Below are 13,162 nucleotides of genomic sequence, written 5' to 3'. Positions count from 1 at the left end.
GACCGTTTACCAAAAAAAAAAAAAAAAAAAAAAAAAGCAGTTTGTTTGGAGTTTAGTTTTTCTTGCAAGCTCATTAAGCTTATTTCTTAAGCTTGTTCTTCAGAATGCTAATGCCAAGAACCTAATGCAATGAAATCTCAGGCCTCAGTCCAAGGAGAGGCTTACTTCCACTCTTTTTAGTTCTTGCTTCCTCACTTGAAGCCTGGCAGCCTCAGGACATGCCATCATTTACTTTCAGAGAACTCAGGTTATTTGCACTGTTTAGGTTTTGCTGTCTATTTTCTTGGCTAGGTTTCTGCATTTCTCTCTTAGGAAAAAAAACTGATAGAAAGATGGATGAAAAGTATGGAATCAGTGAGTCCAGGGAAGGTCAAAGTTTACTACTTGAGATGCTTTTCATTGGGCCAGAAATATTAATTGGGCAGTTAGTGACACCACCTGGTCTCCTTGGGAATCTTCACTTAGTCAGTTCATTGAAAAATGGACAAATTTTATTGCCTCTGCGTAAACTGTGTTAGGCACAGTAAAAGCTACATAAGAAATGGGAGGGCCCTGACCTTGAGGGCTTTATTATCTGAGGAATATTTTATATGCCTTTTCTACCCCATCTCTCCCACCTCTTACTCCAGAAATTCTGATTCAGGAGGTTAGGAGTGGGAGTGGGGTCCTGGCATCTGGATATGTTTTTCTGAGGATTCTGATGATCACTCTGGCTTAGGAAATGATTCAGGGGAAGACTCTGACTGATTATTTACCTGGAGAAATACTCTAGAAATGAGAGAACCGAAGAACCAAAAGAATTCAGAGTAAGTAGATCAAGGCGAGCTGGGGTAATCAGAGAGGCTTCAATGAAGAGGAAATTCTTGTAGATCTGTGTGAAAAAGCAGAACGGATAAAAAAACCCAAAACAATATAATAAGGTAGTATGTGCTAGGAGATATTCTGGGATGAGAGGAAGGTATTTTATCCCCTACATATGCTATTAAATAATAACCTAATTCTCCAATTTAATTTCAGTTTCTATTCTGGATTCTTATGGAACACATGAAATTTTCTCTAATCTCTGCTTTTAATATCTAATGTAATCACGTTTCCCCTGATTTTACCAAGTGTGTCAGTCAGAGTATTGTCAAAAAAACAGAAACCATTTCTGTTTCAAATAGAAGTTTCAGAGGGAATTTAATACAAATCTTGGTCTTATGGGTGTTGGAAGGGATTTAAGAAAAAAAGAAAAAGCAAGGGAGCTTGAGAAGCAAAAAAGATAAAGAGTGATACCCAGAGATTAGTATTTGTAGGAAGCAGCTATAAACTCTAGGACTGGATCCCAAGATCAGGCTTCTAGGGGTTCCACCTAGCCAATGCTGGGGCTGTGGAGGATGGTCTCCCTGGCCACAGCTGGGACCACCAAAGAATAGCAGTTACAGCAGAAGCTTGGATCACTGACGGGACGCAACTACTTCCAGAAACACCAGCAGAAGCAAAAGAATATGAGAAAGAAATACTGGTTCTTTCTTTTGCCAGCTAATGAATGAGTCTGGGAAATGTAGTTTGTAGATACCAAACCCCAGCAATACAGAATAGTTGGAAAAAGGTGGATGTGGAGCTGAGGGGAAACAGGTACATCAGGTAAAATGAATCAAGATGTACTTCCTTCAGGAAGACAAATAAACATGTCCCAGTCAGAGGTTCATGCATGACTGCCAGCAGGTATTAGTACTAAAATATGCCAAATCTCGTAACAACCACTTAGCAGCTCAGTCCAAGAAAAGTAGAAAATGAAGCTTATGAAGTTTGGTGAATACTATGTGAATGTGCAACTCTTCCCTTGGCTTTTCTCATTTTAACCTGATTCACCGACCTATCCATCTACCTACCCATTCATCCATCCAGTTAGTGCCTACCATATGCCAGACATTGTGGAGCACACTGGGAATACAAAGATAATGTCATACAGGCTTCCTTAGCTAGCTTCCAAGCCAGGCAGGCAGTGGACAGATTTGATAGTCACAGAAAATGCTTCAAGAAATAACCATATTATTTACTCCTTATGCTTTTCAAAGTAGTTTCTCATCTCCTATTCTAAAATTTTTGTAGGATATTTTTAAAAGATAATTTCACATTGAACATATTTTATTTCTTGCCAAAAACTTTCCATGAACATTGTATATCATTTTCTTATAAGGACACTCACATTTTTACTATTTTTCACTCACCTGCCTCTTACTTTCCTTTTTGATGAATAGGCTTTTTCCTCTGACCCGTGACCTTCCTGAATCTCTTCCTTCTTTGTAGGCCTGAACAGTGGTACCATGCAAAAGATTGCCACTGTTTATCCTGTGGCCATTTCTGTCCCTCTTCCCATGTTTTTCTTCCAATTTTATATGGCCTCTTAGACTCTTGGATTTGGTCTTTTCCTCCATTATCTTCGCCAGCTGGCTCTTGTAGATCAACTTTAAAGACTTTTTGAGAGATCAGACATTGCTATGAATCCTTCTCTCCTTGCCCTGCTCTCAGGAGGGTCTTGTCTCTCCTGTCCCAGAATTTATATTGAAACAAGCATACTTTCTGCTTTCTACCATTTTCTTTTTAACTCATTGCCTTTAAAAATCTTAACTATATATTTGTAGTGACCAATGTTTTCCAAAGTGTTCAAAATGGACCACCTGCCTCTGAGTCACCCAGGGAGCTTATTAAATATCCAAGTTCCCTGGCCAACTCCAGTCCTACTGACTTATAATCAGTGGTGTGTGGTCCAGAAATTTACATATTTAACAAGTTCCCCAGATGATTCTAATCACATGAAAGTGTGAGATGCACTGATAGAGATCTTTGTCTTCAAGCTCTGAAGCTCTGAAATTCTCCTTTGGTGCTTTTGAAAACACTGGTGTCTTTAACAGAATACTTTCTTATCATCAGACTTCCCCGATGGGCAATAATGATTTGAAGTTGGCCCCCTTATTTCTGAAATCATTTCACTTTGAATCAGTTATAATTTCTTCTCATAGTAGCATACAGCCAAGATGCCTTCTGGGTTTGAAACCTTGTACCAAAATACTTCTGTGGAGTAGAGCAATATTGATGTCAGACTACAGTTGGTGAATATGAGGCTCAGAAGGAGTACGGGGCTAGTGGAAGGTCACATAGCCAGATCATTGCAGAGCTGAGATTGAAGCCTAGGCTGCCTGGGACACTTTCCCTGTCTTACCCAGTTAAGACCTCCTCTTTTTGGATTGGTATCTGTATTAAAAGATAAAACCCACACACACACAGACACACATTTCCATCCTTTGCAACGTACCATGAAATGTATTGAATACTGGCATTTTTTGGTACCTACCTTTCACAAAAGTAAAGTGGCATCTTTTCCCCAACAGCAAAAAGATGCTTGAAAATGCCTTTGTCATCACTAGCGTCACTGTGAATTAACACAGTGATGTTGATTGTAAACGGGGAGGGATGGTGCACACTGAAGTGAAGCAAACAGTTGTGATCATTTCAAGCTCCACCGAAATAGCAGAAGACAAGTCAGCTGCCACTATCCAAAGGAGATGAAGCAACTCGAGGTTTAGCTCCCAGGTCTTGACATCTCATCAGCTCAAAACAACTTATAAGCATTTACATGTATTTACATGTTTACTCTCCCATCTCTAGATAATTTGCACTAAAAGAAGGGACTGATATTGTCAGTCTTCCAAAATGGCTGATAATTCCAAAGTCATTTAGATTTGACTTTGCAACTTTTTTTAATGTTTAGTATTTGAATTTGGGCTTAATGTATTCTGAAAAATTATAACATTTTAAATAACAATAACACAGTAGTGAGAACCAGGTAGTAATATCTGCCTTTCTTATTCTGCCTCTTGATTTAACACTTCTCCTCTTTATGGTCCATAGTAGGAATGCTGGTGATCTCATACTGCACCAACCAAAACTGAATCTCTGTTTCCGACTCTCTCTGTCTCTGCCTCTGTTTTTTTTCTCTCTGTCTCTCTCTTTCTCACATATATAATTATTATATTTATTTCAAAGGACTGATTTAGGGTTTCTAGATGAAATACAAGGTGCCAAGTTAAATTTTAATTTCAGGTAAACAACATAAATTTTTCGTATAAGTACATTCCAATATCTCAGATAAACAATGAATAATTTTTAGTATGAGTATGTGCAAATATTTCAGATAAGCAATGGAATAATTGCATTTTGGACATACTAAAAATTGTTTATCTGAAATTAAAATTTAACTGGCATTGTGTATTTTTTATTTCCTAAACTTTGCAGCTTGAAGTGAAAATTAGATGAGATAATGTGTGTACGGTATCTGGCTCATAGTAAATGTTCATTAAAATTATTTTCATAATTGATCTCCTGTAGACCCTAACAAATAATAATAATTAGCATTTGTATATTACTTTACTATTTACAAAGCCACCTAATATTCATGATTCTTCTGATCCTCTTAGTGACTGTGGTATCCCCATCTACCTCATGAAGAAATTAAGCCTCATAAACATGTTTTACTGACTGTACAGCAATCCACAGTATGCTGTACAATCTTTTATTTCATAGACATGTATTTTTGAATATTGGCCTCATTTCTAATCATTGCTACTATAAATATTATTGAAATGAACATCTAAGAGCATAATTTTTTTATAAGTACTTTATGAGCTCCTTAGGTCAGAGACCATGACTATTTTGTTTTCCATTGCCCAACCAAAGATACTGCTCAATACATATTTCCTAAATGAATGCAATTTCCAGATTTACTGCTAGACTCTTCTAATGAAAATAACAACAATAATATTAATACTATTTTATGATGTACCAGGCATTTTCTAGATTGCTTTCATTTACTGATAATAATCTTCACAGTACTTTGCGAAATAGGTAGCATTATTACCAGACTTTATGGATGTGGAATCTGAGGCACGAAGAGATTAGGCGATTTCCTGCCCAATTCTTTGGCTAGTAAGCAGTGGAGCTGGGAGACAATTTCAGGTGACCTGGCTCAGAGCCTGCATTCTTATCCATTTCACTCTTCAGCCTCCAGCAATGGAATTAATGGCTCAAAGAACATGCATTATTTGTAAGCATCTTAATGCACGTTGCCAAATTGCTTTTCAGAAACATTGCACCTATATATTCTTCTACCAGGAATTCATGAGTGTCTCAACACAGCTTTTCTAGCATTGAGTATTCTCATGAAAACTTCTTTTCACATCAGTTAGGTGAAAAATAATATCTAATAGTTACTACATTGTATTTATTTGATTACAAACGGTTGAACTCTCTTTTTTCATATAGTTAAAAAATATATTTCTTCTCTTATAAGGTGTATATTTATATCCATACCCTTTGGCATATTAGGACTAAGCAAGCCAATCACATGAGTCTTATTGCCATATGTTGCAAAGGACTTACGAAAATCAAGTTTGCTTGTCTTTCAGTTTTGCCTTTGGACCTTTGGCTTATGAAGTTTAATTATAAAGAGAGAGAAATATGTCAGTCTTTTGTGATTTCTTCTGTTGCTCTTGTGCTTTGAGAGCATATAGGTCCAACATTTTAAACTTGACATTGTAATCCATTGCTTTTTCAAAGTCTTTACCTAGAAAAACTTCAGCCTTTGAAAGCTCTCCTTGTTATCCTCCTAATTTTTTAGATACTCGATACCTAAAAAGGTGGATTAATTTGTCTTTCTTAACCTTTCCCTACTCACCCCTTTTCCTCCTAACAACTTCTTCTGAGAGAAAAGCTTTGCCTCTCCTTCAGGGAATTCTTTCCTCCACTAGGATCATGTCTGAAAATATTTAAGGAGCAAGGCTAAACTATTTTTTTAAAAAAAATCCACATTGCTAATCCAGCTGTTTTGAACAATAATAAGGCTTTATATTCTGTCTGGTGTTTTAGCATATTTCAGCACCCTTTCTATATGTTAGGTGACCTCAGCATCCCTGTGAAGCCCATAGCACGGGTACTTTTTCCCTTTTACAGGTGAAGAATCAGAGACAGAAGTTAAGTGACCCAAGGTCACTGAAACTCATGTAGCTAGGACTGGAGTCTGGTTATTTTAACTCCTGCTCTTGTGATCTTTTCACTACTCCAAATTTTCTTATAAATGACTTACTGTCACAACAAGAAACCTAAATACTCATATAGTCATTTTTCCTCTCTCAAGTGTTTTAAGGTTCTGATACTTTCCCACTCATGCCAGAATGTTATCAGTTGGGGACAGTGAATTCTCTGAGCATTTGCTTTATGTGCACACATTTTTAAAAAGTCAACAAACACTGATGTGTATATTCTATTACTGTAGAAGCAAATATTCCCTTAAAGAGGAGCTTGCAGTCATACTCAGCTGGTATTTCTCATAACTTCACACACTAGAAAGCCATGTGTCTTCTGATTATCTTCTGTGTCAGCCACAAGATGGTACCCTTGCACATGGGAAAATGTTCAAGATGTATTATAAAGTGAAAAAAATGGATTTCAAAACAGTATATTCAATTGTGTGCACATGTGTGCATGTGTGTATGTGTGTGTGGAATTGGATGCACAATAAATGGCTAACAGTGGTTCTCTCTGAAAAATGTAGCTGTTTATTTTTTGACCTTTGAGTATAATCTACATTTTCTATAGTAAGCCTGCTTTGTGTATGTGATCACTCATCCAGGAGATGGGAAGGCTCTGCTGTCAACAGAGATTGCATTCCTATCCTTATGGTGGGGGAGATGTGATGCTTGAGTTGACAGCCTGATCAGAATCACACAGAGTTGGGAGTGGGCATAGTTTCCCAAGAAAGGGATGCCAGGGAGACAGATGCCATGTGTGAGCCTAGCTGTCTTGAGGGCCTTGGGCTGGGCCTGTACGAAATGTTCTTTTAGGGATTGGTCAGTAATTGGCTGAAAGTTCTGTCTGGGTTAACCCCAATATTGGTTCTTCTAAAATATGCTATGAGGTGGAAATTGCAGGATAGCTAAAGTTGACCAACAGCACCTTCTATCTTTTTGTTTTAGAGGGGTGAGTAGAGTAGGAAGTAGGGCATAGAGGTTTTTGCCTACAACAGCCATTGATTCAGAGGAGGCAGTTGTTCTGACTCATTTTGTAACTGTTCTTGGAGCAGAAATACTTGGCAGTGATGGCAAATAATCAGAAAGCAATATCACTGAGGCAGTTTCAATAGGGAATTCTTTCTCTGTACTTCAGTAGGAAAATTAAATAGCAGAGGTATGCATTTGGACAAAGATTTCTTGTATTACCTGAGAGCCTCATACTACCTGTTACATTCACTGGAAGATATGAAATGTAACTGTGAAAAAGGTGCACACGTATGGTATAAATTGTTCAATAGTCACAGTCTGAAAATTTCGTGTTTTTCCCCCAGATAAGGAAAAATAATTAATTTCACCCTGAGTGTTGAGAAGTCTTTTTAGACCCGGGAAAGAGTTTGGCCAGGGGTTTTGCATAACATTTATGTAATTCAAATTGATTCTTGGTATAAATTGAGTTGGGTCTCAGAAACATATGCAGCTTCAACAGTTTGTCATCCTAGGGCAATGGTTTCCAAATGCTGGTTTGTGTATCAGTTATATGAGAATCACGTGGAAGAGGTTTAAAACTACCCCACACCACTCGCAAATTCTGATTCAGTAGGTCTTCAGTGGATCCTGAGAACCCCCAACCTTCCCCAGGTAACTCTGATGCAGTTGGGGTGGGAAACCATTGATCCAGACCACAGGACATGGAAGCTAACAGCTCATCTTCCACATTTAATGCAGTGGGTGATCGGTGATGTTTGAGAAGGGTGTTCTGCATTCCCCAGGTCCCATCATGGCGCCAGAAAAAGTCCAGTTTTATGTAAGAAAGCAACGTTTCAGAACTCATAAATCACAGAACCCAATGTTTCCATGTGCTTGGGACCTAGGGAACACAGAAATCACTTTCCTGGAGGCAATGCCTGGTTTTGAAATGTGACATTTAATAATCCAACTTGTGTTTTTCTTTCTAGTGTATTTTTGCCTTCTGCAAACATTTATGCAGTGCTACTAGTACTAGTTAGTGCATGAGGCATTGAGGTGGATAGAAATATCAGCCATCATCCCTGGCTCAGAGAACTCATTGTCCATTAGAGGCTGGGGAAGGACTGTGGAGTCCTACCATCACTACATGGAGTGACATCTGCCACGGTGGTGGCAGGTGGGAAGGATATGGGTGAAATAAGGACAGTATAGCACAAGATTCCTTCAAGGGTTAGATGAACTATTATAACTTTAGCATCTTTCCCAATTCTTTTTTTTTTAAGATTTACTTATTATTTATTTATTTAATTTATTTTTGGCTGCGTCAGGTCTTAGTTGCGGCACACGGGATCTTCGTTGAGGCATGCGGGATCTTTTATTGTGGCACGTGGGCTTTTCTCTAGTTGTGGCATGCAGGTTTTCTCTTCTCTAGTTAGGGCTCATGGGCTCTGTAGTTAGCTGCACGCAGGCTCTCTAGTTGAGGCGCGTGAGCTCAGTAGTTGTTGTGCGCAGGCCAGTTGTTGTGTGTTGCCCAGAGGCACGTGGGATCTTAATTCCCTGACCAGGGATAGAACCATATCCCCTGCATTGTAAGGCGGAGTCTTTACCACTGGACCACCAGGGAAGTCCCCTTTCCCAATTCTTGACTCTATTTTTAGGGTTCTTAGGAAAATCACCTATTTTAGCAGGTCTGGGCCCCTTCAAGCAAATACCACTTACAATAGGATTTTCATCTTTCAATCATCAGACAGTCTCCTAAATTAGATGAAACTAGGAAGCTTTCTTGAAGTAACTTCCTAAAGTCTAGTAGTATGTGCGGTTGCTGTGTAATTTTTTATCGGAGGGCAACTGTCCTTGGGTGGCCCAGCCCATGAATGCCTGGCTACTTACCATTAACATCCTGACTACACCCTCTGGCCCTCTCTCAGGCAGCCTGCAACAACAGGATATGTCCAGTGGTTCTTGCAGTTGGTGATACACCTGCTAGAAGCCACTGTGGATTTCCCACTTCTTTCCTAACTAGAGATGGCAGACTCATCCCCAAAAAAGTGCTCATCCTCCGCCCCTCCATCAGCATGCACTGCCAGTAGTGATGAAGTCTGTAGTCCTTATTTCTCCTGGGCTGGGACATCTCCCTTTTTCCCCACAAGGTCTGGGTGCTGTTGGTTCATTTCTGTCAATGCTGTGTTCCTTGTTTTAGAGACTTTGGATTAGAGGGAAAAGATTATGTTCTTAATTTCCATTGGAACAGACAATTTAGTCTTTAATCAGACCAAAGCACAACACATAGTAGGCACTCAATAAGCCTTTCCCTCCATCTTTATAAGTGTAATTTAGGGTTTGCTGGTAGTCAGGATAGAAAGTGGTTCCTTTTTGCCTGTGAAGGGCCAGCTACCTAATTTGCAGGGTCCAGTGCAAAATGAAAGTGCAGGGTCCCTTGTTTAAAAAGCATGAAAAAAGTGCCATGAAAGGTACTAAGAAATACTTTCTCCTTTCTTCTGTAGACTCTCTCATGATTTGTCATGGTGTTTAAAATTTGCTATTTAATGTCATTCTAAGTAATTAAAATTTTAAATTATTACCATGAATTTTACCATTCATAATTACATTGTGCAAATGTCAGTCTAAAAGCAAATATAAGAGCATTTAACTTGTATGCAGAATCAATGTAGTTGCACATTTGTATTTCATAGATCATACATGCATATGTATTTCATTCCTATCAGAACAGTAGAAATGCTACACAAAACTAACTCAGCTTTTAAATTTCACTTCTTGATATATGCACATTCTATCAACATTCTCTACCTGATAAGTAATGAATAACTTAAAGGAAAAGGAACCAAGTGTTACCCTACCTTTCCCTTTCTTTCTGTGTCATCTTTTCCACCATAAGTGATTGGCCAATTCAGGGAAGTAATGTGAATAAGGAAGGATATGATAAGGTCCTTGGGCATTCATATTTCTGTCTTCTTTCTGCACTCAAAGCAAATTCTGGTTCAAATGGAAAGAGTGGTCTCCCTAAGGTGTTAGTTTACTCCATTGCAAATGTAACATGCTCACCTTGTACTCACTTTTGAGTCTTTCTGAACTCCCATGTATATAGATTTACCAGAATTCTGTACTCATGGGGTATCACAAATGCTATATGTGATCGTGGTGGCAAGAAATAGAAGCAGACACTCATGTTGCATGTATCTCTTACACTCAAACTTTTGCTTCACTGTTCCATCGTATTTCACTTACATAACAGAAGTTCAAAGATAAAATTATTAAAAATTTCAAGATGGCAACAGTCGAGTATTAAACCCAAGCACAGGGCTCTTCTGAGGAAAGGCCCTGTGCAGCTGCACCAGTGGTATGCCCAAGAAGTTCGTGCTACATGAATTCTTTCTAGACTAATTCCTCTTGCCTCAGGACACTTCAGCCACCCTTCATGGCATAAACAGAGCAGGCTGAGTAGGAGTTACGCTGCTACATCTTACATCTTCAAAATATCAGGGATCCTGGAGGAGGGGAGGGGGCAGCATGCAGTACCTGAAACTACCCATGGAGGCTGGACTAGAAGGGGACTGAAACAGACCCAGGTGCAGTTATGGCTAGAAAAGGTGCAAACAGACAGGCAGAGCTGAGGATCCAAGGAAACACTGTTCTGTCCACATTTATTGTGAAACAGAAGGACTAAGAGGTGGCCTATACCCTTGAAGGAAAGAGTCAGGTCCTTGGGGGAGACTTGAGCCAGGCAACAGATTTGAATTTTGCTTTGTAGGAAATGTGGAACCATTGAAAAGATTAGGAGAGTTATGGGATGATTTCTATGTTTTATAAAGATGACTTTGGCCACAGTGCAGTAGTGGGTGGTGGGAGAGACAAGGCAAGGGACAGGGGCCAGTTGGAAAGCTGTAGCAATAGTCCAATATCTTGTAGATCACAACGAGAGGTCAGCAAGGAGGGCCACACACTGGGGGTGTTGGGTGTCCCAATGGCAAGTCCAGGCAGGGAAAAGCACTGGAACTGCCCTCACTTGGCTGGGATTTGTGGGCAGGGCTCCAGCCATCAGGTGGGTGAGTGGTCAGAACAAAACAGACCACATACCGAAGCTTGAAGGAGAGAATTAATTCATCTACGGAGGAGTCTGGGGCTTAGGACTGAGGTGGTATCTAGTAGAAGAAGTGGAGTGAAGCTGAGGGGACAGCTTATGAGAGGCAATGTACTAAGGCTACTTACATGCCTTCTGTCCCCGTCTGTCAGGATTTGTCATGGGCATGCACTGAATCAGCAGGGAGAAGTACTGTTCTTCTTTTTGTGAGGAACAGAGATGTCAAGCCTGGGGGCCAGACCTGACCACACAGTTTATATATGAATCTTTTTAAGAACCAAAAAATTATATCTTTTTCTATCACAAAAATCAGGATATTAGACAATACAGATGAGTAAAATGAAAAAATCAAAGCAAAGTATAATTCCAACCATCCTGGGTCACTATTAACTTTTGGGGGCATACACATTCAATATTTTATCTTTGCAAGTTCCCCCCTTCATTTACAAAAATGTTAGTCTTTTAAGCTGAATCTAGGTTGGAGGAGGGATATCTTTTACCTTTTGAAGTTTCACTCATTTGTGTTTCCTATATAATTCATACATGTTTATCTCAAGTCCCTCTCTCTAGAAGCAGGACCAGGTCTGCTGTTTTGTTTTGAATTCCCCAGAGGATTCTAATTCTTTCTCCAGAGTCTTCATGAAATAATGTCTTGTTGACTAGAGGACTAGTTACCTCATGAAATGTACATTGAGTATGGTGTGGATCTCTTATTCCTTAGTTGAAAGAAAGAGAAAATATATAATTAATTAAATATAAAATAATTTATTTATATATAGTTATATAAAATACTTAAATATATTTGTTATATATAAAATACATACATGTTAAATATAGTATATTTAGTATCTAGAAAACCTGACATTGTGCAGCTCCCATTCCTTCAGTCCTTCCACATGACCCATAGTTTGAGATCCCATTGCCATCCAGAGGAAAAAAGACTGTGAGCAGATCAAAATCCCTGAAGATTTTGAAGATCTGGAATAATGAACCAAATGAACCAAGTTTAAAGAGCTTTATTTAAAAGAGATAAAGACCTATATTTGCAACCAAAAATCTAACAAGACCCGTAGAAGAAACACACAACTCTGAGATGGTGATGAGGCAGCAAACTATAGCTCAGGGGGAAGGATTGGAAGAACAGGATTGTTCATCATGGAGAAGTCTGAGAAAGTGATGCTGCTTACTTGTCTGAAGACGGTCATGCAGAAGAGGAAGCTCCTTACTGATACAGAAACCCATGCAAATATTACTTTGGATAGCCACAAAGTGCTATTGATTTGTATTTCGCTTCCAGTCTCCATTTCTTTTCACTGTCTCTTCATTTATGTACTCCTGCAATTTTATGTTTCCTTTTTAGTTGCTTGCTTTTTGGCCATGAACATAGGACTTTATTAGATAAACTCTCTTTAGATCTGGTGCATGGTTCCAACTTGTCAAAATCCTTTGGGGGCTTCCCTGGTGGCGCAGTGTTTGGGAGTCCGCCTGCCGATGCGGAGGACGCGGGTTCCTGCCCCGGTTCGGGAGGGTCCCGCATACCATGGAGTGGCTGGGCCCATGAGCTATGGCCGCTGGGCCTGCGCGTCCGGAGCCTGTGCTCCGCGGCGGGGGAGGCCACGGCAGGGGGAGGCCCCCGAACCCCCAAAAAAAAAAAAAAAAAAAAAAAAATGCTGTGGGATTCTGATTTGTTCAGTGAGCATCTAAACCAGCTCTTGCAGTTGTATGCACATTTGATCAGCATGCCATTATTATGTTATAATCCTCCATGTATTGATGAGAAATAGATCCTTAAGAAGGATAACTACTTGCCTAAGGCCTTACAGCTAGGGTGTGTCAGAGCCCAGACTATACCTGGGTCTTCTATTCTCAGGCCAGTGTTCCTTCCATGGAACGGTACTCTCTCAACACAATTTTGAATTTTTGGTAGAACTTGAAGATAGATGCCCCAGGCACAATGTAACAGAGACGTGCCCTTTGAGTAGCGCTTTCACAAACATTTTGCAATAAATTATTTTAATAACTTTAGAGTTGGTATTGTTGCTCTCAT

General features: G+C 39.4%; 1 pseudogene; it reads right to left on the bottom strand.

Moving 5' to 3' along the window:
- The window catches only part of LOC112392512 (elongation factor 2-like), an 8,625-nt pseudogene extending 6,205 nt beyond the window's left edge, over window positions 1-2,420 (bottom strand).
- Window positions 2,421-13,162: the final 10,742 nt, after the last annotated feature.

The sequence above is a fragment of the Neophocaena asiaeorientalis genome, unplaced genomic scaffold (assembly GCF_003031525.2).
Source record: "Neophocaena asiaeorientalis asiaeorientalis breed wild unplaced genomic scaffold, Neophocaena_asiaeorientalis_V1.1 scaffold256, whole genome shotgun sequence".
NCBI classification, from domain to species: Eukaryota; Metazoa; Chordata; class Mammalia; order Artiodactyla; family Phocoenidae; genus Neophocaena; species Neophocaena asiaeorientalis.
This window is presented reverse-complemented; position numbering and strand designations above follow the sequence as displayed.